The 25366-nt window shown below is 37.3% G+C and overlaps 1 long non-coding RNA gene across 2 annotated transcripts in view; it reads right to left on the reverse strand.

Moving 5' to 3' along the window:
• Positions 1-25366, reverse strand: part of LOC125163953 (uncharacterized) — a 145307-nt gene that overhangs the window by 82019 nt on the left and 37922 nt on the right. The gene's annotated exons all lie outside the window — the stretch shown is intronic.

The raw sequence follows: 25366 nt of genomic DNA on the forward strand, positions 1-25366 counted from the left end.
CTTAAGCAGCCCTCAAAAGAGATAGAGGCTTACCTACGAACATTACTGTTCACCTACAGATGGTGATACAGGAGGCCTAAAATCTTGCTGGCTGTGAAATCATGGTCACTTGCTTAAATTTGGGGGGTTTCCATTTCCTTATCTGTAGAATGAGGATGTTGGACTGAATCTCTAAAGTCAATTCTACCTTTTTTAGAGCTTTTTGTGTCTATGAATGTCTAAAGTTCTGGATGTTCTGGATACTCTTACAGGAACATCTAACCATACTCTGAGTAAAACTTTCACTAAATCTGATGTTCAGTTGAACAACCTTATTCAATAGCATTTGTAGCAACACTCACTGCAGGAACAAAGAAAATGTTCCCCTCTCCCCCCCAAAAAAGGAAGGAAGAAAGAAAAAAAAAGGAGAAAAACATTGCAGTAGGTCATGGAAGTTCAGGGAAAATTAATCATGATTTTTACTACTGTAGCTGAAAGTGTCTTCTTTGGACACTTGTATAAAATTGTAGCATTATTATTCTATATTATTGCTCTGTTGTATTTACACTTGCATCTGAGAATTTAGTTTTAATACAAACTATGTACTTTATAACTTAATAATTATTTATTATATATTTGGTTTTAAATGTTTATGTTCATGGCTTCTTATTTAAGACTTGATCATATTAAATACTTCCCAGTCAGTACAACTGTTTTTGTGATTCCCTGGAAACCCTTAATTCAATAGTCTTAGCAGAAAATAAAAGATGATCCTCAGTTTCTGGGAGCATATTGTTTTTATATGTATATTGCTAAGACAGTCTTTTCTCCTTACATACTTTCACTGAAATAGAACCTTCCGCTTCCTGTCTCCACCTCAAGGATATCACGTCCTTTTGCAGCTCTCCCAAGTGTATGGCAGGTTCTGAAGGAGTTGAAGATATCCTTGCCAATGCCCATTACATGTACCCTCTTGTGTAAAACTGTTTCCTGCTTTGACATTTATCCCATTTAGCTTTTCTGTACCTTTATTTGTTATTGGTGATTGTCATCTCCTGTTCTCTCCTCCATCTTTACAGAGGAGTTAGGCATACTCTTTCCCTTGAATTCAACTTCTGCCACCATCTTGGGTAACTTCAGTGCCCACAAGGAGGATTCCGCCAACACTGCCACTTGCCAGAACATTGACTACCTCAGTTTCAAACACCTGCAGGTGGCCCATTCCCATGGCCATGTGTCAGACTTTATTGCCTTGGAACTATTTTCGGTATGAAATCCTTATATATATAAAGCCATCATCCGCTAGTCTCTTAATTCTTAAACTGCCTTACTTCTACCACATCTGTTCACACACACTCTCTCTCTCTCTCAAAATAAAGAAAGAAAAGAAAAGAAAAGAAAAGAAAAGAAAAGAAAAGAAAAGAAAAGAAAGAATAGTCTCTACATGTGTCTCTACTCCCTCAACTTCTATCCATACATCAAACCACTATAATCTGATTTCTACCCATCCTACACCCTATCTGTGTATTAAAATGCCCTTTCTTTGATCAAAATGACCTTCAAATTACCCAACTCACAAATATGTTTTAGTCCTTATCTTACTTGATCTTATCATGGCTTTTGCTACCTTTAATAACTCTCTTTTCTTCTTTGACTTTGGAGGGTCCTCCTTCTCCAGGTTCTTGTCTTACCTCTCTTACCACACATTCCCCATCTCAGTTGTTGGTTTGCTTTCCTGTGTCCTCCCTTTAGAAGTTGATATCCCTGAGGATTCTGTCCTGGCCACCTTTTCACTTTAAACTTTTCCTTCAATAGTCCAATAGATTCTTGGTGTTTTAATCATGCCCTTGTATGTTGTTTACCCACAAATTTACAGATAAAGGCCAGACCTCTCTGTTAATTCCCAGACCCCTAAATCCAATTTCTCCCTGAAGATTTCCATCTTTATCTTCCAGGCCCTTCATCTCAACATGCCAAAACTGATCTTGTCACTGTTTCCCACTTCCATGACCTCCTCTACTTTCCAGTATTCCCTAATCTTAATTAATGGGAATGCATCTCCAGCCTCCCTGACTCTGCCTTCTCTCTCATTCACTACAACCAATTGACCACGGGCCTTGCTATTTGTATCTCTTAAGTACATCCTTTCTTTTCCATTCACTCTGTCATCATTTTAATGCAGGCTCTCAGCAATGGTTACAATAACTTTTGACTGGGTTTCTGGTCTCTTGCCTTCTCTTCTCTCCAATCTATCTCTGCATGGTCACCAGAATTATATCTGATCAAATGTAAATTTGATAATGATTTTCCCTTATTTAAAGCCTTTCACTGGTTCTTCTTTAGAATAAGGCTGAGGCCTGAAGCTGGGCATGTAAGACCCTTTATCATCTGCTCCACTCAGCTCTCAGCCTCTTCTCACCTTGAATTTCACATTCCAGCGATTCACGTCTGCTTCTAGTTCCGACACACCATGCTGTTTCATGCCTCTGTGTCTTTGTACTTGCAGTGGAATATTACTCCTCCACCCTCTCTTCAACATCCAGAAAAACCTTCAGGCATCTGTCAGTACTCAACTTAGTTATCACTTCCTCCAGAAGTATTTCCATCACCATCTCATTCCATCTCTGTGACAGTATTAATCTCTTCTCACTTTTAGAACTTGAGCATACTCTGGTTATTAGTTTTAATGTGGTATATACACATTTATTGACCGATACATCTGTTTCCCTTTCCAGAACATAAGCCTCTTTGGTAGAAGGAAGTGCATCTTGCCTGCATAGTGCCTTATATATAGCACATAACATATAGTAGAAAACAATGTTCAAAAATTGAGTCAGACCAAATACAAAATACATAATTATGCACTAAAACTTTCCTTGATATGCATTAAAGTTTTCCTTGACATCTCTTTCTCTTACCCATTGAATCCAATTATCAGCAAAGCCTGTCAACTCTGTTTTCAAAATAACTCTAGAAGACAATCACCTGTCGCCATCTCCAGCTTCCACTTTATTTGACTCCACCACCATTTTTCACTTAGATAATTGTAATATTTTCCTAAATTGTTTTCCTGATTTTGTTCTTGCCCCTCACCAAACTTTATTTGCAACAAGCAACCTTAATAATCTTTTAAAACACCAGAGTATGTCACCCCTTAGCTTAAAACCTTCCAATGGCTCTCACCTCATTCAGAAAGCCTGAGTCCTACAACAAGGGCTACATGGTCATTATGTTCCTTCTACTTCTCTAACCTCACTTTCATTCTTCTTACTCAACTCAAGCCACACTGCCACTCTTCCCTGTCTCCAGCACTCTAGGAACACTCCCACCCATGGCAGTTGCACTTTCTGTTTCTTTTGTTTGGAATGCTCTCCTGCCAGTGTCCACATAGTCCATTCTTTCCCCTCCTTCATGTCCCTGCTTAACCAGGTCTTCTCTGACTATCAGGTCTTCTCTATCATCTCTTTTAAAAGAGGACTACCAGGGGCACCTGGGTGGCTTAGTCGGTTAAGTGGCCAACTCTGGATTTCAGCTCAGGTCATGGGTCGTGAGTTTGAGTTGGAGCCCTGGATTTGGCTCTGTGCTCACCATGCAGAGCCTACTTCACCTTCAGATTCTGTCTCCCTGTCTCTGCCCTGCCCCTGCTCATGCTTGCTCACCCTTTCTTTCAAAAATAAAGAAACGTTAAAAAAAAAAAGAGGACTACCATCCTTTTTTAAATTGCAACTTCCCCAAACACTGCTGCTTTATTTTTCTCCATAGCACTTACCATCCTCAACATATATATTTTAATAATTTATGTGTTTATTGTCTCTGTCCCCCACCAAAATATATATTAAAATATATATTTTAATAATTTATGTGTTATTGTCTCTGTGGGCAGAGATTTTTGTTGGTTTTGTTCACTGTTATATAACTGGCACCCAAAACAATGCCTTGATCATAGAAATCACGAAAAATTTGTAGAAAGAATTGATGGATTCTAGGATAGCTGGCATTGGAGTTATGCCACAGGGTTTTCCCAACATATAGTTCGCCTTTTCTTTATTATGCAAGTTGTGTACTATTGAATTTTTTCCCTTATAGCTTCTCCCTGATCTCCAGGTATTTTGTATCTTCTGCAAATTTACTCCCATCCTCTTATCAGATGTAATTACACCTCTTCTATATTTTTCAAGTGATAGCACTTCTCCTTTTATAAAAATAGAAAATTAAAATATCCATACAACGACTTTGGAGTCTCTAAAAATGTCTTTTTCTACCTTCATTCATAATAAAATATTATTTTCAAGAAAGTTTCCATGTGTTTTACAAATTATCTTATTTTTCTCACTTTTAAAAATTTTTCCTTTATTCATTCATCCTGAATGAGATGATAAAGTGCTCTGGAGGGGCGCCTGGGTGACGCAGTAGGTTAAGCGTCCGACTTCAGCCAGGTCACCATCTCACGGTCCGTGAGTTCGAGCCCCGCGTCAGGCTCTGGGCTGATGGCTCAGAGCCTGGAGCCTGTTTCCGATTCTGTGTCTCCCTCTCTCTCTGCCCCTCCCCTGTTCATGCTCTGTCTCTCTCTGTCCCAAAAATAAATAAACGTTGAAAAAAAAATTAAAAAAAAAAGTGCTCTGGAGAAAGACAAGCAGAGAAAGGGGGATGGTTGGGGGGCATGTGTGGGGCAGATGAGGAGAATAGTTTTAGCTAGAATGAAAACCTACATCCAATGGAATTTTTTGTTACTTCCAGTGAGCTTAAATGAGGAATAATATAAAGGTGAGAAGAAATCACATGATGATAAAAATTTTGAGAGAGAACTCTTTGAGGTACAGTGTTGAAATGGACTTCAGTTCAAATGAATCATCTAACAAGTGTCTATAAGATGGCAAGTGGTTCTCAGCTCTGGCATGCATATAGTCATCTGGAGAGCTTATAAAAAATACTACTGGGGGGGGGTTGTCTGGGTGGCTCAGTCGGTTGAGCGTCCACCTTCAACTCAGGTCATGATCTCACAGCTTGTGAGTTTGAGCCCTGTGTCGGGCTCTGTCCTGACAGCTCAGAGCCTGGAGGCTGCTTCAGATTCTGTGTCTCCCTCTCTCTCTGCCCTCCCCAACTCATGCTCTGTCTCCCTCTGTCTCTTAAAAATGAATAAATGTTAAAAAAATAAAAAAATACTACTTCGTATTTAATTAAAATAAAATCAAAATGTCTGAGGGCCTGGTAATTAATATTTTTAAAACTCTCCAGGTGATTCTAGTATATAGTCAGGGCTGAGAACCACTGAATGATTCAAAGCAATGTTGACATATTATGGCCAGGAGATAGAGATGATATATACTACAGAATTATGAGTACATTTATGTACTTTTTCTAGATCATTACCCTTTGCAACAATTTAATTCTCTCTGAGGCCCTAATAGCAAAGATAGCACCCAAAAGATGTGCTTTCTCTTTATAGCAGAAAGATAATTTTGGAGATATTAAATTTTTTTAATAATTTTTTAAATGTTTTAATTTATTTTTGAGAGAGAGAGAGAGACAGAGGCAGAGTGCAAGTAAGGAAGGGGCAGAGAGAGAGAGAGAGAGAGAGGGAGACACAGAATGTGAAGCAGGCTCCAGGCTTTGAGCTATCAGCACAGAGCCTGACACGGGGCTCGAACTCACAAATGGTGAGATCATAACCTGAGCCAAAGTCAGATGCTTAACCAACTGAGCCATGCAGGCACCCCAAACTTGGCACCCCAATTTTTTTTAATGTTTACTTATTTTTTAGAGAGAGAGAGACAGAGCTTGAGTCAGGGAGGGGAGAGAAGGAGGCACAGAATCTGAAGCAGGCTCCAGGTTCTGAGTTGTCAGCACAGAGCCCAAAGCGGGGCTCAAACTGCAAGATCATGACCTGAAAAGAAGTTGGACATTTAACCGATTGAGTCACCTAGGCTCCCCTTGGAGATATTTTAAATAGGATTAATTATTTGTTTAAAAGAGGAATAATAGATTATGTAATAATCCTATAAAAAGATTCAACACAGCAGTAAGAAAATGGTAGTAGTTACATGCCTGAATCTCAGAAACACAATTTTAACAAAAGATGCTAAACACAAAATACAGATTTTATTATTCCATTTATATAAAGCTCCAAAACAAGCAAAACTAATAGTATTAGAAAGTCAATGGTGGTAATCCTTGGAGAGGAGAATGAAACAGTACCTGAGAGAGAACATAAAGGGGGACTTCTGGGGTACTAATAATGTTATATTTCTTGTCCCAGGGGGAGGTATTTATTGAGTTGTACACTTATGATTTATACCATTTTCTCTACGTATGTCATAATTCAATAAAATTAAAATTCAATTATTAAAAATAGTTGATAGAAAAGGTCTTTTAGAAAAATTCTGTCACATTAACAATACATGGCACTTATAGAAATAAAAAAAACTTGCAGAAGGCTATGGAGAGAGAAACAGTTGGCTAAGTGATAACAGGGAGGGAGGGAAAGAGGGAGGAAGGAAGGAAGGCAGTTGGGGAGGACGGAGAAACAGCACTTGCCACAAAAGAAGACTCTAGGTTGTGGTACCTCAGTCAAAAATCACATTTTAAAATTATGTTTTTAGATTGGCTCTGATTATGTTACAATCTTCCTATTAGGTTGAAAGATTTCAATTTGGAGAAGAAAAGTCTGTATTGCTGTGTTTTTCCTCTATAATCTTAATTCAAGCAATATCCCAAATATAACTTACAAAAGAAGAGAGAGAAGAGAAGAGAAAAGAGAAGACAAAACAGTAAATATCCTTGGTCAGTGGTCAGGTTTTCCCAGAAGTAGAGCCTAAATCAAGGATTGTGGTACAAGTGGCTTACTAAGGAAATGCCTCCAGAGAAACTAGGAAATGACTGTGGAAGGCAGGGTTGGGAAAGGGGAAATCCAGGCCTGGGGGTAAATTCAAGTGAAGTCTCAGATCCTACCTGATCCTGCAAGGTGCCCTGCAGCCTAAATTACAACAGAGTTGTTAGTTCTGCCTAGAGACACAGGAACTGGGCTCTTGTATTCCACAATTACTCTTTTTGTCTGTGGAACGTCAGGACAGAGGTGAGGCCGCTCCAGTGCCCAACGGCCATCCTCTGAGTGTCCCAAGTTGGAGCTACCATCAAAGCACACAGATAGGATGCATACATAGAGCTGATGGAAAGGATCCAAGGGTATCTGGGCAGGCACCAACTCTGTCTACTACAGTAAGAGTAATTTTTTTTTTTCTTTTAGAAGTTTATTTTCTAAGGTAAGAAAAAGGGTTAGGGCAAGGATTAATTTTACTATTAAAACAGAGGCAGTTTTGAGAATGTTGGGATGTATTTGTTCATATATAATTATATAGAATTATGTTATATTTATTAGGTATATATTTTATATAGGTTGTTCCCTTTTAGGGGCCACAATTTAATTTTAAGGGCCCACTTAACCTAAAGGAGCCCAGTTTTGGAGAGAAATGTATTTGCAGCACAAAGAGTGAGTTGTCTAGGGCAAGAATATGATACCAATGGTGTGCACCCCAAGTCCTGAACACCATGAGGAACCACTGCCTTTCATTTTCACCCCCTTCCCAAGAGCAGCCATCATTCCCATGCTGCAAACAGAAGATATTTTCCCTGAGAAAATAAGATATTCATATTCTTAGAATATAGGGCAGCTGATGATTTCCAAGCTTCTAGTAAGCCTCCCTTTAGTTGTTTGTTGTTTGTTTGGTTTTTTGTTTGTTTGTTTAGACTTGGAACCAACCATTTCTTGGAGGGTCTTTTAGGAGAAATGCCATTGTGAATGAAATTAAAACATTTATATATATTGATAGATAAATTGATCTTACAAAGAGAAAATTGTTTGGAGCTGGTCATTCTGAAGAGAGTGGAGAAGGGAACAGTGTGGCCAGGATGGAAACAAAATCATCCACAAAATGGTGGGTGGGGAAGTGTTGTCTGGCAGAGTTTCTCCAGTATGCTAAGTCACTGATGAGGGGAGAACCAAATAGCATTAGAATTCAAAGTAGCAATGTCATGCTTCAATGTGTGTTCTAAAGACATTACGGTGGGATCAAAACCTGTTGAATGACTTGAGTTGTGACCATGAGCAGTATATTCTTGGTGGGTCAAAGGGAAAATTTATTATTTGCCTATATTATTAGTGCCTCTTCCTTTTCCAACAGAAGATTTTTGCTGAGGTTGCCCTTTAAAAAGTATACCTTTTAAAGGAGAGGACATGCTGCCACCTATTGAAACAATGCACATATATACCAGACACCCCAATTCTAAAATGTCAGTCAGGACCTTGTCACCCCACACCTAGAGAAAAGCAAATGGTATAAATTCTAAAAGATTTTCTCAGCTCTTTCAGTCCTGGACTTACAAAAATCTTCACTACTGAGATCATTTTTAAAAGGAGCTTCAGGACCAGGAAACCCATTTCTCTTTGGAGCTACAGAACTCAGTGTGAACAAAAATGGGAGTGTTTGAAACCTGCTCTGGGACCATTAGCTGCTGTCCTGCTTACACACGAACATCTGAGAGACCTTTCAGCATCCTTAAATAGGCAGAATCCATGGCCACTAGATCCTGGTAAAGTAACATTAATCTAGCTGGGGTCCTTTTTAGGAGTCCTTAACCAGGACAATGTTAACCTTTATCCTTCGCTGAGGATGAAGCCAGAAACACTGCAGATTTCTTCACCTGTGAAATAGTTGTAAAATTCAATCATCTCTAACACCATAGAATTCTCACAAAGATAAAAGGAAATGAGGCATGGAAAAGTGTCTTGTAAAGTGTTTACACATTTGACAATGTAGGAGCTTGTCTCAGACTTATTTTGGCATAATTATAGCAGCAATTAGCTTGTGCTGAATTCCCATTTACCATATCCTGCTTAAGGAATTTCTCTCATGACAAAGAGAGCAAATGGGGAACTCTCTTCCACAACCTTGGACTCACTAACTGTATTTTAATACACAGTTTCCTAATAAATTAAAAAAAAATACTCCTAGTGGTTGCAGCACTTTAATTAAACACATCAATTAAATCATCCATTTTTTTAGCTGCTTCTGATCATGTCTCCTCCCTCCAAAAGTTTACCATCATTTTCTGCAAAATGCAACTCTCTTCAATATAGTCCCAATGTTTTAGCCACTTCTGTATTATTTACCTTCTTTAATTTCTCATTTCTGCTCTCCTCATCAGGTCTAGACTAATAATGGCTCAGATATTCTGGCCTCTGTTGCTTCTACGTGTAATGCTAAAATGTCTTTCTCCTTGTTGAGGAGAAACAACCAAACCAATGAAAAATGAAAACCCTTTGTTTTTGTCTGTCTGGCATCTATTTTGCCTCCTCTGGTTAGAGACCCTCTTTTTCTTTGAGAATCCCTCCTTGACCAACTCTTAGTCGTTGGGGTCAATTGGGGCTGGTCTCACCTCCCCCTGAGCTCTAGGGGTGGGAACATAACATAGCCAGAGCATGGAGAAACCTTTCTGTGACTTTTGTTGTAATTATGCAGAAGGAAATGTTCTTCTCCTACAGGGGTTTAAACTGATGGAATTGAGACTGGGGCTGCCAGTGGCCATCTTTGCTACTCTTTGGGGAGTGATTTCTGAGCACAGAGAAGCAGAGTGAGAGATAGGGAAATAGATTGTGCCTGAAGGTTCACCACTAAACTTAATTATGTGAGCCAATAAATCTACTTTATATTTAATCTAGTTTCAGTTGTATATCTGTCACTATGACTGGAAGAGCTTTAAATTAACAGAATCCTCAATCCCAGAACTGTACATTACTTTAAAAATAACTTTGATAAAAGAAAGATAGTATCCTGTTCTTTGCCAAACCCCTAGTTAAATGAAACTGAGGTGTGAAACTCTCTGTAGCAGTACTCTCTCTGGCTAACCATCCGTGGAAAACAAGATTGTAGAATCCCCTCTCTCACCTTCCAAAAAGAAGCCTGGTTGGGTTATGAAGGCTACCAGTCAGGTTAGAATATTAGCTCTTGACAGCAGGATGGCCACTTGCTGCTTACAGAGCCAGATGTGGAGTCAATCCCCACTCCCAAACTCATACATACCTTGTAGTAAAGGCTACATCACCATGGAAACAGCAGAAAGGGCCATGACCGTGTAGAATAGATACACCAAACAAAAGGTTCTAAAATCCCACAACTATTTCCACTGTTTACATTTCTTTTGACAGTCCAGAAACACCACCTTGCCAAGCACTGATCAACACCAAATTAGAACAAATAGCATCTGGGGTCATACTCTTCATTTTTTTTTCTCATCTGGAATCCACTGTGGTTCCATAGAGCTAGGAAATCTATTTGGGCTAAACTGAATATTATTTTTCTCTATTCACTTCTGCAAGAGTGAGAAAGGCCATGGCCACTACATCTGCTGTTTCATTCAGAGGTTTATTCTAAGCATTTTAAAAATAAAATAATGAAATAAAATAAGCAATAATGTATCACTATTTCCTATTTACCTTGCTAATCCATAATCTGGCACTAATTGTCAAAGGACTAGTTTTTATTATTGATACCACAATAAACAAGTGGCAAAAGGCTAGCGAAAAGAGAAGAATTTGCTCCTGTAATCCTCAGAACCTCTCTAAGTGACTCACCTGAGAAAACCAAAGCTCCACATGAAAACTGCTAAAGATGTAGGCCCTTCCAGACTCTGGTTATCAAAATTATAGTTTTATTAGGTTTATTTATTCAATGAACATTTATTGAGCACAATGTGCCAGACATTGTAATAGACATTAAGGACATACCCTAAAGAATTTAAGTCTGGTGGGAGAGACATATAATTAAATTCACACTTTCAGTACAATATGGCACATTCTGTGATAGGTGAATGTATAAAATACAGTGGGAAAGCTCTGGTTCTGGTAATGTCAGAGTGGTTTTTATTTAGCCAATTCTCCCCTGGACCACAGTGATAAACTTTGCATAAAATATGAAAAACCACTATTTATAGTTTATTGAAAATGAAGAGGCAAAAAATGAAGAGGTTTGACTCTTGAAAAAAGGAAACTACACTAAATTAGAGCTATATGTATATGACTTTTTACCTTAAGAGCTCGTCCAATGCATGAGGTGTGGCACAACCAGAACTCAATCAGAAGGCTTTATCCTATTGATCTGAAGTGTCAGATGAGAGTGGAGTAGCTGAAAATTGAGGGAAGGAAGACTGAGAAGGAAGGAGCCACAAGTAAAAAGCCTCTAAATCTGCCCATAAACTGCCTCAAATCCTTGGATGGTCTCAGAACTGTGGATGCATAGAGAAGACTTCAAGGAGCCCAGTGACAGCAATATGTGGAAGGCTGAGCAGAGATTTCAGCCTTCAATGGAGGTAAAGTTGGTGTATGATTCCCACCAAGTTAGAGAGACTTGGTAAACACTTTGGCCTTTCTATTAAAAGGCTATGCCTTAGCAGTAAAGACTATATTAAAAGACAACAGATTCACCCCACACTAAACTAAAAGACACTCAATGAAATGTAAAAATCAAGCCTCCGTAAATGCAGGTGATGAGCCAGTAATTTAAATGCCTGTTATAATAAATATCAACATTCTCTACAGAAAGACAGCAGACTGCAGAATCTCTACAATGTATCATACATAATATCAACATTAAAATGTTAGTAGACACGCAAAAACAGGAAAATGTGACCCATAGTCAAGAGAAAAAGTACTGAAGAGAAATAGATCCCAGGATAATCCAAATGTTGGCATTAGAAGACAAAAACCTAAAGCAACTATTATAAATGTGTTTAAAGACTGAGAGGAAAAATGGGCATAATGAATGAATAGGTTAGAATTTAAGTAGAAACATAGAAGCTATACAAGCAATGGAAACTGTAAAACCAAAAAAGTATAATATAAGAAGTAAAAAATTTACTGGATGGGATTAACAGGTTAAAGAGCAAAACTTGTTGACAAATATTTGAACTTATCTCACTTGAAGAACATGGATAAAGAAAATTGAAGGATGAACAGAACCTTGGGGACATATGAAACAATATCGATTGGTGTAATATGTGAAATTGGAAGTCCCAGAAGGAGAGAAGAAAGATAATTAAGCAGAAAAAAACCTATAGAAATAGTTGCCAAAATTTATCTAAATTGGGTAAAAAACATTAATTTACAAACCTAAGAAGCTTGGAGGACCTCGAGCAGTATAAACATAAAGAAAACCACATCTACACACCACAAACTGCTAAAATCAAAGATAGAGTGAAATTTTTGAAAGCATTGGTGGGCATGGCAGGGGAGTGTATGGGTATTATATACAGGGAATGACAACAAGAATAAAGTCTGATTCTCATCAGGAACAATGAAAGAAGACTATGAAGAAAACATTCTTAACACGCTTCAAAAAATAGCAACCCAAAATTCTATATTCAGTAAAAATATCCTTCAAAAATGAAGGCAAAATAAAGGCATTTCTAAAAGTCTATAAAAGTCCTACAAGAACTATTAAAAGTTCTTCAAACTAAAGGAAATGCCAGCAGATGGTAACTCAAATACAGAGGAAGGAATAAAGACCTTTGGAAATGGCAGATGTGTGGGTAAATATAAAATAGTATTTTTTCCTTCTTGTTATTTCTTTCAAAGACAAATATCTGTTCAATGTAAAAAATTATAACATTTTATTGTAGAAATTATAAAAAATACATGGCAACAGCATGCAATATGGTGTATAGTAAATTTAGTTACATGGTTTCAGAATCCTTAAATTTAACACAAAATGGTACAATATTAACTCTACAAAGACTATGATAAGTTAAGGATATATGCTGTAATCTTAGTGACAGCTAAAAAGGATTAAAAAGGAATAGTTAAAACTTAAGGAAATTATAATGGGATAGTAAAAATATTTAATTAACCTTAAAAAAGCAAGGAAGAAGGAACACAAGAAAAAAACAGATGGTACAAAGAGAAACATGTAGGAAAATGATAGACTTAAATACATATGTAACTAATTACACCAAATAAAAATGGACCAAATTCTCTATTTATTTATTTTTTCTATTTACTTATGTTTTTCTAATATGAAATTTATTGTCAAATGGATTCCATACAACACCCAGTGCTCATCCCAACAGGTGCCCTCCTCAATAAATTCTCTATTTAAAAGCAGAGACTGGGGCGCCTGGGTGGCGCAGTCGGTTAAGCGTCCGACTTCAGCCAGGTCACGATCTCGTGGTCCGTGAGTTCGAGTCCCACGTCAGGCTCTGGGCTGATGGCTCGGAGCCTGGAGCCAGTTTCCGATTCTGTGTCTCCCTCTCTCTCTTCCCCTCCCCCGTTCATGCTCTGTCTCTCTCTGTCCCAAAAATAAATAAAAACGTTGAAAAAAAAAATTTAAAAGCAGAGACTGAGGGGCACCTGGGTGGCTCAGTTGGCTAAGCATCCGACTTCAACTCAGGTCATGATCTCATGGTTTGTGGGTTCAAGCTCTGCGTTGAGATCTGTGCTGACAGCTCAGAGCCTGGAGCCCACTTCAGATTCTGTGTCTCCCTCTCTCTCTGCCCTTCCCCTGCTTGCACTCTGTCTCTCTCTCAAAGATAAATAAACGTTAAAAAAATTTTTTTAAAGCAGAGATTGCATAAAACAATAAGACAAAACTATATGCTTCTTTACAAGAGAAATACAGTAAATAAAAGCAGATAGGCTCAAAATAAAGGAATGGAAAAGATTTTGTGATAAAACAATAACAAACTGTTGGGTCTATGTTAATATCAGACAAAATTCATTTAAAAACAAGTATTACCGGGGAGCCTGGTTGGCTCAGTCGGTTGAGCGTCCGACTTCAGCTCAGGTCATAGTCTCACAGTTCATGAGTTTGAGCCCCACCTCAGGCTCCGTGCGGACAACTCGGATCCTGGAGCCTGCTGCAGATTCTGTGTCTCCCTCTCTCTCTCTGCCCCTCCCCAGCTTGCACTCTGTCTCTCCTTCTCTCAAAAATAAATAAACATTAAAAAAATAATAATAAAGACAAGTATTACCAGTGAATGACAAAAAGATCACTTAATCAAGAAGAAATAAAAATTATAAATATGTAAGCATCTAAATATAGAACTTCAAAATAAATGAAGCAAATACTGAAAAAAACTAAAGAAACAAACAGACATATCCACAGTTATCATGGGAGATTTTAAGACACCTCTTTTAATTGATAGAACACTGATTATATATAGAATATTTGAACAACCTATCAACCAACGTAATCTGATTACTATTATGGAATACCAACAAGTTCAAGTAAAAAGTACACATTGTTTCTAAGTGTGCATGGAACAGTTAGCAAGATAGGTCCTATGCTTAGCCAAATAAATCTCAATAAATTTCAAAATCTTTATTTATATGTTTATGCTTATGCATTTACATTTATATATTTATATTTATATATATATTTTTAACCACAATGAAATTAAATTAGAAGGCATTACTACTTAGATATCCAAATAAGCCCTAAATATTTGGAAATTAAGAAACAGACTTCTGAATAACTCATGAATCAGAAAAGACATCATAACAAGTATCAGAAAATATTTTTAATTAATAATAACACAACAAATAAAAATTGTGGGATGTAGTTCAAGTGGTGTGTGGAAGGAAATTTTTAGTATTATATACTTATATTAGAAAATAAAAAGTCTAAAATAAATTAATATTCCATTTTAAGAACTAGAAAAAGAGGAGAAAAATAAACCTAAAGTAAGTAGAAGGAAAAAATAATTTAAAGAAGAGTAGAAATCAATGAAATAGGAAACAAATAAATAAAATTAAGAAAAGCCAAAATTTCTTCCTTGAAAAGATTAATAAAATTGACAAATCCCTAGCAAGGCTGATGAACAAAAAAGAAAATGTAGATAGCCAATATGAATAAAAGAAGAGACATTACTACAGCTTCTACAGACATTATGATAGCAAATGAATATTATTTTTAAAACTTTGTATAAATAAATTTTAAAAATGAGATGAAATGGAAAAATTCCTTAAGATATAAATTTACCAAAATGGACACAAGGAGCAATAGAATATCTGAAGAGCTCTATATCTATTAAAGAAATAGAATTCATAATGAAAACATAACTCACAAAGAACATTCCAGACCCAGCTGGCTTCTCTAGTGAATTCTATTCTTTATGCAAGAAATTATGTCACGTTTATACAAACTCTTTCAGAAAACAGAGAATGAGGAAATACTTCCAAACTCATTTTATGAGGCCAGCTTAATTTTGATACCAAAACCTGAGAGAAATCTTTTGAGAAAAATCACAGACCAATCTCCTTCATAAGCACAGATACAAAAATGCTTAAAAATTGACATTTTTATCCAGAAACACAAAAAAGTTTATTACATCTTGACCACCTATAATTCATGCAAAGAATGAGCAGACTACTTAATGAACAAAAATCAATGTGATCCACCATATTCATAGAATAAAAGAGAAAAAGTAAATTATTACTTCAATGGATGCAGAAAAAGCATTTAATAAAATTTAGTAACTATTTAAGATTTAACAGCAACAAAAATCTCTGGAAACTAAAATAGAAAAAATTGAGAGGCCCTCTGTTGGCTGCCTGGGTGGAGTGGCACTACTCCAGAAATGGGGCATGGGGAGCAGGATCCTTTAAGAAATCGGGGTTTGAATCCCAGCAGAGTGCCTGGAGGCACAGGAGACTGATGGGCAGAACAAACTGGCCCACTCACACCAGCGCTGTGAAGACAGCTAAACAGAGTGGTTTAGGACACCTGGGAGGAGAGACTGGGGTTTCACCATTTTTCTTCCCATCACTAACAAGGTGGGGCTTCAGGGAACGGACAAGGGGTTCATAGTGGAGGTGGGACCTGCCTACAACAAACCATGTGCTTCTGTGCCTGGTAATTGAGGATCTAACAGAGCAATATTGACACTAACCAGACCAGACAGCCCCTCCTCCAGAGCAGGGCAGCCACTGGTTCCAAGGCACTATCAGATATCTGTATATTCATCCAGCATATATATATTTTTTCTTTTTTTTCTTCCTCTTATTTCTTCCCTTCTTTAGTCTAGTTATTCTGTTTGTTTGTTTGTTTAAGCAGACATTTAAAATCTATTCTTTTTACACCTCTTCTATATCACCTTCTTTACTTTCCTCTGCTTCTCTCTATCTCTCTCTCTCTGGATTAAGTTGTATAGTTTCTCTGCCTGGTCTTTTTTTCTTTTCTTTTTCCCCACTGCTGTCATTTCTCTCCTTGTATGGGATAAGGCTTCTTCCACCACCAACTCCCCTCTTTAAAAACTTTTTCAAGGATTACTTATTTCAGTGAACAAATCAAAGCACACCTGGTGGAAGATCCAAACCACCACTACAAATAGGGAAATAAAGCAAGTGGAGTCACAACAATGGAGAGCACACAACACACTCCAAAAACACTTCTTGAAGGGCCAGGCCCCGGACAGTGTATGACAGCTTTTTAATATAGTAGTGCTCACAGGTGCAGGACACATAACAAGCTATTAAAACACATAGGGACAGGGGCACCTGGGTGGCTCAGTCAGTTAAGTGTCCGACTTCAGCTCAGGTCATGATCTCATGATTTGTGGCTTTGAGCCCCACATCGGGCTCTGTGCTGACAGCTCAGAGCCTGGAGCTTGCTTTGGATTCTGTGTCTCCCCCTCTCTGCCCCTCCCCCACTCGTGCTCTGTCTCTGTCTCTCTCAGAAGTAAATAAATGTTAAAAAAATTTTTTTAAAATACATAGGGACAGAAAACTAGCTAAAGTGACAAAATGGAAGAATTCTCCTCAAAAGAAATTCCAGGAAAAAATGAAAGCTAGAGAATTGCTCAAAACAGATATAATCAATATATCTGATCAAGAATTTAGAATAATAGTCATAAGATTAATAGCTGGGCTTGAGAAAAGCATAGAAGACAGCAGAGAATCTGTTGCTGCAGAGATCAAGGAACTAAAAACCAGTCATGTTAAATTAAGAAATGTTGTAAATGCATGCAAAATAAACTAGTAGAGTGACAGCAGGGATGGAGGAAGCAGAAGGGACAATAAATGAAAGAGAAGATAAAATTATGAGAAATGATGAAGATGAGAAAAAGATAAGAAAATACTATGGGCGCCTGGGTGGCTCAGCTGGTTAAGCATCTGACTTCAGCTCAGGTCATGATCTCACACTTTGTAAGTTTGAGCCCTGGGTCAGGCTCTGTGTTAACAGCTCAGAGCCTGGAGCCTGCTTCGGATTCTGTGTCTCCCTCTCTCTACCCCTCTCCTGTTCTTACTTTGTCTCTCTCTCTCTCTCTCTCAAAAATAAATAATAAACACTAAAAAAAAAAAAATACTAGACCAGGAGGGAAGAAGTAGAGAACTAAGTGATTCAATGAAAAGTAATAATATCTGTATCATAGGAGTCCCAGAAGAAGAAGACAAAGAGAAAGGGGCAGAAGGTTTACTTGAACAAATTATAGCTGAGAACTTCCCTAATCTGGGGAAGGAAGCAGACATAAAAATCCAGAAGACACAGAGAATCCCCTTCATATTTAATAGGAATAGGTCCTCTCCATGGCATATCATAGTGAATCTGGCAAAATACAAAGATAAAGAGAGAATTCTGAAAGCAGCTGGGACAAATGGGCCTTAAGCTACAAGGGTAGACACATAAGGGTAGTAGCAAACCTGTACACTGAAACTTGGCAGGCCAGAAGGGAGTGGCAGGAAATATTCAATGTGATGAATAGGAAAAATATGCAGCCAAGAATCCTTTATCCAGCAAGTCTGTCATTCAGAATAGAAGGAGAGGTAAAGGCTTTCTCAGACAAACAAAAACTAAAGGAATTCATGACCACTAAACCAGCCCTGCAAGAGATCTTAAGGGGAACTCTGAGTGGAATGTTGTAAAGACTATAAAGGACCAGAGACATCACCACAAGCATGAAACCTACAGATAACACAATGACATTAAATCCATATCTTTCAATAATAACTCTGAATGTAAATGGACTAAATGCTCCAATCAAAAGACATAGGGTATCAGAATAGATAAAACAAAAAAACAAACAAACAAACAAACAAAAACAAGATCCATCTATATGCTGTCTACAAGAGACCCATTTTAGACCTGAGGGCACCTTCATATTAAAAGTGAGGGGATAGAGAACCATCTATTATGCTACTGGAAGTCAAAAGAGAGCTGGAGGAGCTATACTTCTATCAGACAAACTAGATTTTAAACTACAGGCTGTAACAAGAGATGAAGAAGTGCATTATATTATAATTACAGGGTCTATTCATCAAGAAGAGCTAACAATTATAAATATTTATGCTCCCAACTTGGACACCCAAATATATAAAAAAATTAATCACAAAAAACATAAGCAATCTTATTGATAAGAATATGGTAAGTGCAGGAAACTTTAATAATCCACTTACAACAAAGGACAGATCATCTAGGCAGAAAAATCAATAAAGAGACAATGGCCTTGAGTGATACACTAGACCAGATGGACTTGACAGATATATTCAGAACTTTTCATCCAAAAGAAGCAAAATACACATTCTTCTCGAATGCACATGGAACATTGTCCAAAATAGACCATATACTGGGTCACAAAACAGGCCTCAATAAATATAAAAGAATTGAAATCATACCATGTATATTTTCAGATCACAACACTATGAAACTTGAAATCAACCATAAGAAAAAATTTGGAAAGCCTTCAAATGCATGGAGGTTAAAGAACATCTTACTAAAGAATGAATGGATCAATCAGGAAATTAAAGAAGAAATTTTAAAAATATATGGAAGTAAATGAAAATGAAAACACGACAATCCAAACCCTTTGGGATGCAGCAAAGGCATTCCTAGGAAGAAAATACATTGCATTCCATGCCTATCTCAAGAAACAAGAAAAATCCCAAATACAAAACCTAACAGCACACCTAAAGGAAGTAGAAGCAGAACAGCAAAGAAACCTCAAAGTCAGCAGAAAAAGAGAAATAACAAAGTTTAGAGCAGAAATAAACAATATAGAATCCAAAAAACAAAAAAAAAAAAACAGTATAACAGATCAATGAATCTAAGAGTTGGTTTTTTGAATGAATAAACAAAATTATAAATATCTAGCCAGAATTTTTCAAAAAGAAAAGAGAGGGGACCCAAATAGATAAAATCATGAATGAAAGAGGACAATTCACAAGGAACACCACAGAAATACAAACAATTATTAGAGACTACTATGAAAAATTATATGCCAACAACCTAGACAACCTGGAAGAAATGGACAAATTCCTAGATACCCACACACTTTCCAAAACTCAAATGTGAAGAAACAGAAAATTTGAACAGACCCATAACCAGTGAATAAATGGAATCAGTTATCAAAACTCCCAATAAACAAGAATCCTGGGCCAAATGGCTTCCCAAATGTCTACCAAACATTTAAAGCAGAGGTTAATACCTATCCTTCTCAAGCTGTTCCAAAAAAAAAAAAAAAAAAAAAAAAAAAAAAAAAAAAAAAAAGAAATGGAAGGAAATCTTCTGGACTCATTTTATGAAGCCATTCTTCTGTGCAGAAGAATGAAGCCAGATGGTGACCCATTAAAAAGGAGAATTACAGGCTAACATCCCTGATGAACATGGGTACAAAAATTCTCAAAAAGATACTAGCAAATCTAATTTAACAGTATATTAAAAGAATTATTCACTATGATCAAGTGGGATTCATTCCTGTGCTTCAGGGCTGGTTCAATATTTGCAAATCAATCAATGTGATACATTATATTAATAGAAGAAAAGATAAGAACCATATGATCCTGCTGAAAAAGCATTTGACAAAATACATCATCCTTTATTAATAAAAACCCTCAAGAAAGTAGGGATTGAAGGAACATACCTTAACCTCATAAAAGCCATGTGTAAAAAGCCCACAGCTAATATCATCCTCAATGGGGAAAAGCTGAGAACCTTTCCCCCTAATATCAGGAACACGATAGGGATGTCCACTCTCACCACTGTCGTTTAACATTGGAAGTCCCAGTCTCAGCAATTGACAACCAAATGAAATAAAAGGCATCCAAATTGGCAAAGAAGTCAAACTTTCACCTTTTGCAGATAACATGATACTCTAAATGGAAAACCTGAAAGACTCCACCAAAAAGCTGCTAGAACTGATACATGAATTCAGCAAAGTTTCAGGATATAAAATCAATGTACAGAAATCGATTGCATTTCTATACACTAATAATGAAGCAACAGAAAGAAATAAAGGAATCGATCCCATTTACAATTGCACTGAGAACAATAAAATACCGACGAATAAACCTAAAGATGTAAAAGATTTATATGCTGAAAACTACAAAAAACTTAAGAAATTGAAGAAGACACAAAGAAATGGAAAAACATTCCACGCTCATGGATTGGAAGAACAAATACTGTTAAAATGTCAATATTACCCAAAGCAATCTACACATTCAACACAATCACAATAAAAATTGCACTGGCATTCTTCTCAAAGCTAGAACAAACAATCCTAAAATTTGTATGGAACCAGAAAAGACCCCGAATAGCCAAAGTAACGTTGAAAAAGAAACCAAAGCAGGAGGCATTACATCCTGGACTTTAGCCTCTACTACAAAGCACTAATCATGAAGACAGTATAGTACTGGCACAAAAACAGACACATAGACCTATGGAATAGAATAAAGAACCCAGAATTGGACCCACAAATGTATGGCCAACTAATCTTTGACAAAGCAGGAAAGAGTATCCAATGGAAAAAAGACAGTCTCTTTAAAAAATGGTGCTAGGAGAACTGGTAACAACATGCAGAAGAATGAAACTGGATCACTTTCTTACACCATACACAAAAATAAACTCAAAATGGATGAAAGACCTAAATGTGAGACAGGAAACCATCAAAACTCTAGAGAAGAAAACAGGCAACAATCTCTTGGGCCTCAGCTGCAGCAATTTCTTGCTCGACATGTCTCCAAAGGCAAAAGAAATAAAAGGAAAAATGAACTATTGGGACCTCATCAAGATAAAAATCTTCTGCACTGTAAAGGAAACAATCAACAAAACCAAAAGGCAACCGACGGAATGGGAGAAGATATTTGCAAATGACATATTGGATAAAGGTTTAGTACCAAAACTCTATAAAGAACTAACACCCAAAAAACAAATAATCCAGTGAAGAAATGGGCAGAAGACATGAATACTTTTCCAAAGAAGATATCCAGTTGGCCAACAGACACATGAAAAGATACTCAACATCACTCATCACCAGGCAAATACAATTCAAAACCACATTGAGATACTACCTCACACTGGTTAGAGTGGCTAAAATTAACAACTCAGGAAACAACAGGTGTTGGTAAGGATGTGGAGAAACGGGAACCCTCATGCACTTTTGGTGGGAATGCAAACTGGTGCAACCACTCTGGAAAACAGTGCAGAGGTTCCTCGAAAAACATAGAATTACCCTATGACCCAGCAATAGCACTAGTAGGAGTTTATCCAAAGGATACAGGAGTGCTGATACATAGAGGCACATGTACCCCAATGTTTATAGCAGCACTTTCAACAATAGCCAAATTATGAAAACAGTCCAAATGTCCAGCAAATGATGAATGGATAAAGAAGACATGGTTTATATAAACAATGGAATACTACTTGGCAATGAGAAAGAATGAAATCCTGCCATTTGCAACAATGTGGGTATAACTGGAAGGTATTATGCTAAGTGAAATAAGTCAGTCAGAGAAAGACAGATATCATATGTTTTCACTCATATGTGGAACTTCAGAAACTTAACAGAAGACCATGTGGGAAGGGAAGGGGAAAAATAGTTTCAAACAGAGAGGGAGGCAAACCATAAGAGACTCTTAAATACAAAGAACAAACTGAAGGTTGATGGGGGTGGGGGTGGGGGAGAGGGGAAAATGGGTGATGGGAATTGAGGAGGGCACTTGTTGGGATGAGCACTTGGTGTTGTATGTAAGTGATGAATCATGGGAATCTACCCCCAAAACCAAGAGCACACTGTATACACTGTATGTTAGCTAACTTGACAATAAATTATATTAAAAAAATAAAATATAAGGGGCGCCTGGGTGGCGCAGTCGGTTAAGCGTCCGACTTCAGCCAGGTCACGATCTCGCGGTCCGTGAGTTCGAGCCCCGCGTCGGGCTCTGGGCTGATGGCTCGGAGCCTGGAGCCTGTTTCCGATTCTGTGTCTCCCTCTCTCTCTGCCCCTCCCCCGTTCATGCTCTGTCTCTCTCTGTCCCAAAAATAAAATAAAACGTTGAAAAAAAAATTAAAAAAAAAATGGAGAAAAAAAAAATAAAATATAAAAAAATCTTCCTTAGTCTGATAAAAGGCAGTTTTTAAAAACCTACTGAAATTAGAGTTTCATTTAAATTCTAAATGAAAGGATTTAAGATCAGGAGCAAGAAAAGGATGTATACACTCACTTTTATTCAAAACCATTTTAGAAGTCCAAAAAAGTGTAATAAGGTGACAAAAGACACAGGAAGTATAAACATTGAAAAGAAAAAACAAAACTATTTCTCTTTACAGATGACATGATATATAGAAAAACTTATGGAATCTAAAAAACTACTAGAGCTCATAAAGTAAATTTATGAAGGTCTCAATATACAAGGTCAATGAACAAAATCAATTCTATACATATCAACAGTAAAAACTGAGAAATGAAAAATTTTTAATCTCATTCATAATAGTATCAAAATTATAAAATGCTTAGCAACATATATCATAAAAGACAGTCAAAACTTCTAAAAGCTACAAAAACATTGATGAGAGAAATTTAAAATACCTCAAAAAATGGAGAAGTATATTATGTTCAGGGACTGGAAGACTGAATACTGCTGTGTCAGTTTTCCCTGAAATTAAATTCAAAATTCTATAAATTCAGTGCAATTACAGTCACATTCACAATTCCAACAGGCATTTTATTTTTTTGGAAGAAATTGGCAAGTTGATTCTAAAATTTATATGGAGATGCAAAATACTTTGATTAGCCAAAATTTTCTTGAGGAACAAAGTTGAAGGTCTGAATAATCTGAATTCAAGAATTACAAGACTTACTTACCAAGACAGTATGGTATTGGTGTAAAGATAGACAAATCGATGAAAGGAATAGACTAGACAGTCCAAAAATAGACCCACACACATATGGACAAAACAGTATGTACCATATGATTCTGTTCATATAAATTTTAAGGACAGGTAAAAATTAATCTGTGGTGATAGAAATTAGAATGTTGCTTATGCAGGGTGGGGTTGGGTGGAGATAGACTGGGAGGGAGCACAAGGGAATTTTCTATATCTTAATTTAGGTAGAGATTAAATGAATGTGTATAAATTTATTAAAACTCCTTGAATTAGACATTTAAAATCTCTGCATTTCACTGTATTCAAATTTCCCTGAATAAATAAAAGCTATAACTGGAGCTTAGGGAGTAAAAAGGCTTCCTGGAAGAGGTAGATGTTTGAAGAACAAGTAAGAGTTGGCTAGGTGAAGGATGGAAGAAGATTGGAAGTAGACTGTGTGACATGTGGAAAGGCACAGAAGTGTGACACAGCACAATGCCTTTAGGAGGAGGGGCTGGGAGAGAGAGAAGGTTGGAGAAGGAATTAGGGGACAAATTAGAAAAGGCTTTGGGATTAAGAAGTTTGAAGTTTATTCTGAAAGCTAAGGGAAGCCACTGAGGCATTTTATGTTGGCAAGATCAAACTAAGAGCAGAGTAGGGGGTGGGTGTGAAGGGACTCATCCAAGGTCAGGGAAGCCAAGCTCTAAAGTGGCACCAGACAAGCAAGAGTGAGGGTCCCAGCCAAGGTGGAGAGAGAGGCCTGCAGGAAAAGAGAAATCTTTAAGAGGTAGTAAAGAAGTAGAATCCACAAGTTTAATGAAGGAGTGGATGCTAGGATGGGTGAGGGGGATGACAAGGTTGACAGAAGAAATCCAAGTCCAATGGACTCCATTCCTTCCATTTTCCCATTAGCCTGTCATTAGCTTTGGAGAGTTGGTGGCACACAGGGTACTAGGGTAGGAGTTGTGAGTAAAAACTAGATGACATTTGGGTTTCTCAAGTTATCTATAATATCAACTAAAAAAAAGACTTACAAAGCAAAATGTTTTGCCTTGCAAAGATCAAAGTTTTCTAAGGTGAAAAAAAAAAACTATTGTGATATAAAAAGATGTCTAATTTACTGCCCTCCCCCTGAAAGCAATGGCAAATAAAGCTAACCTTTATTGAATATTTACTATGTGCCAAGCACTGTGTTTATGCATAGTTTATGCATAGTTTCTGCATAGGCATAGTTTATGCATTGTCTTGATGAATCCTGGCACCAACCCTCAGAGGTTGGACAATAAACATTATCCTACTTTTTAGAGTGGGAACTGAGATTGCCCAAGATCATTGAACTTGTTCCTGCTGGAGGTAGGACCTAACCATGCACTGGTATCTGACTTTGGTCACCTGTGTAAGGGTGTTAGCTCCAAGATGACACCCGGTGATTTTCATTTTCTGATCTCACAACTCTCAGTGATTCGGAGGCAGAAGGTGGGGAGATTGTTGAAGAGAAGCCAGAATTGGGAAGAGATCAGGAGAATTGTTCTTCCTCAACTGAAACCTTCCTATGGAGTTGAATCTCAGAATGTAAGAGATAATAAAAATCTGTTATGGTCTGAATTGTGTCCGTCCCAAAATTCATATGTTGAAGTCCTAACTACCTCAGTCCTAGAACCTCAGAATGTGATTGTATTTGGAAACAGGGCCTTGAAAGAGGTGATTACATTAAAAAGAGGTGATAAATTAAAGGTTAGGAAGGGCCCCAATCCAGTCTGATTGGTGTTCTTATAAGAGGCGATTTTGATGTGTGTACACAGAGAAAAGGCCATGTGCAGACACAACAAGAAGACAGCCATCTGCAAGCTGAAGAGACAGGTCTCGGAAGAAATCAAAACTGCTGACACCTTGATGGACCTCCAGCCTCCAGAACTGTGAAAAACTAAATTTCTGTTGTTTAAGCCAAGTACCAGTTTGTGGTACTTGGTTATGTCAGCCCTAGCTAACTAATTATCCATTCATTCATCTATCCATTCCTTTGTTCAACTACATTATGTGCTAAACTCAAGAGAGACATAAAACATTAAGGAAGAAATATTACCTTATCTCCAAAAGAGAACAATTATAGCATATGGGATAAGTGTTCTGACAGTTTTATGTTCAATTTAGGGCATTAGCTAAGGTGCCCTGTGGGAAGTGACACTTACCTTGAAGGCTACAGGACTTGTAGAGGTCTAGAAGAGGGTTTCTAAACCTGGCACTATGGACATTTTGGGCCAGAT

This window comes from Prionailurus viverrinus, chromosome B1 (assembly GCF_022837055.1).
Source record: "Prionailurus viverrinus isolate Anna chromosome B1, UM_Priviv_1.0, whole genome shotgun sequence".
Classification (NCBI taxonomy): Eukaryota; Metazoa; Chordata; class Mammalia; order Carnivora; family Felidae; genus Prionailurus; species Prionailurus viverrinus.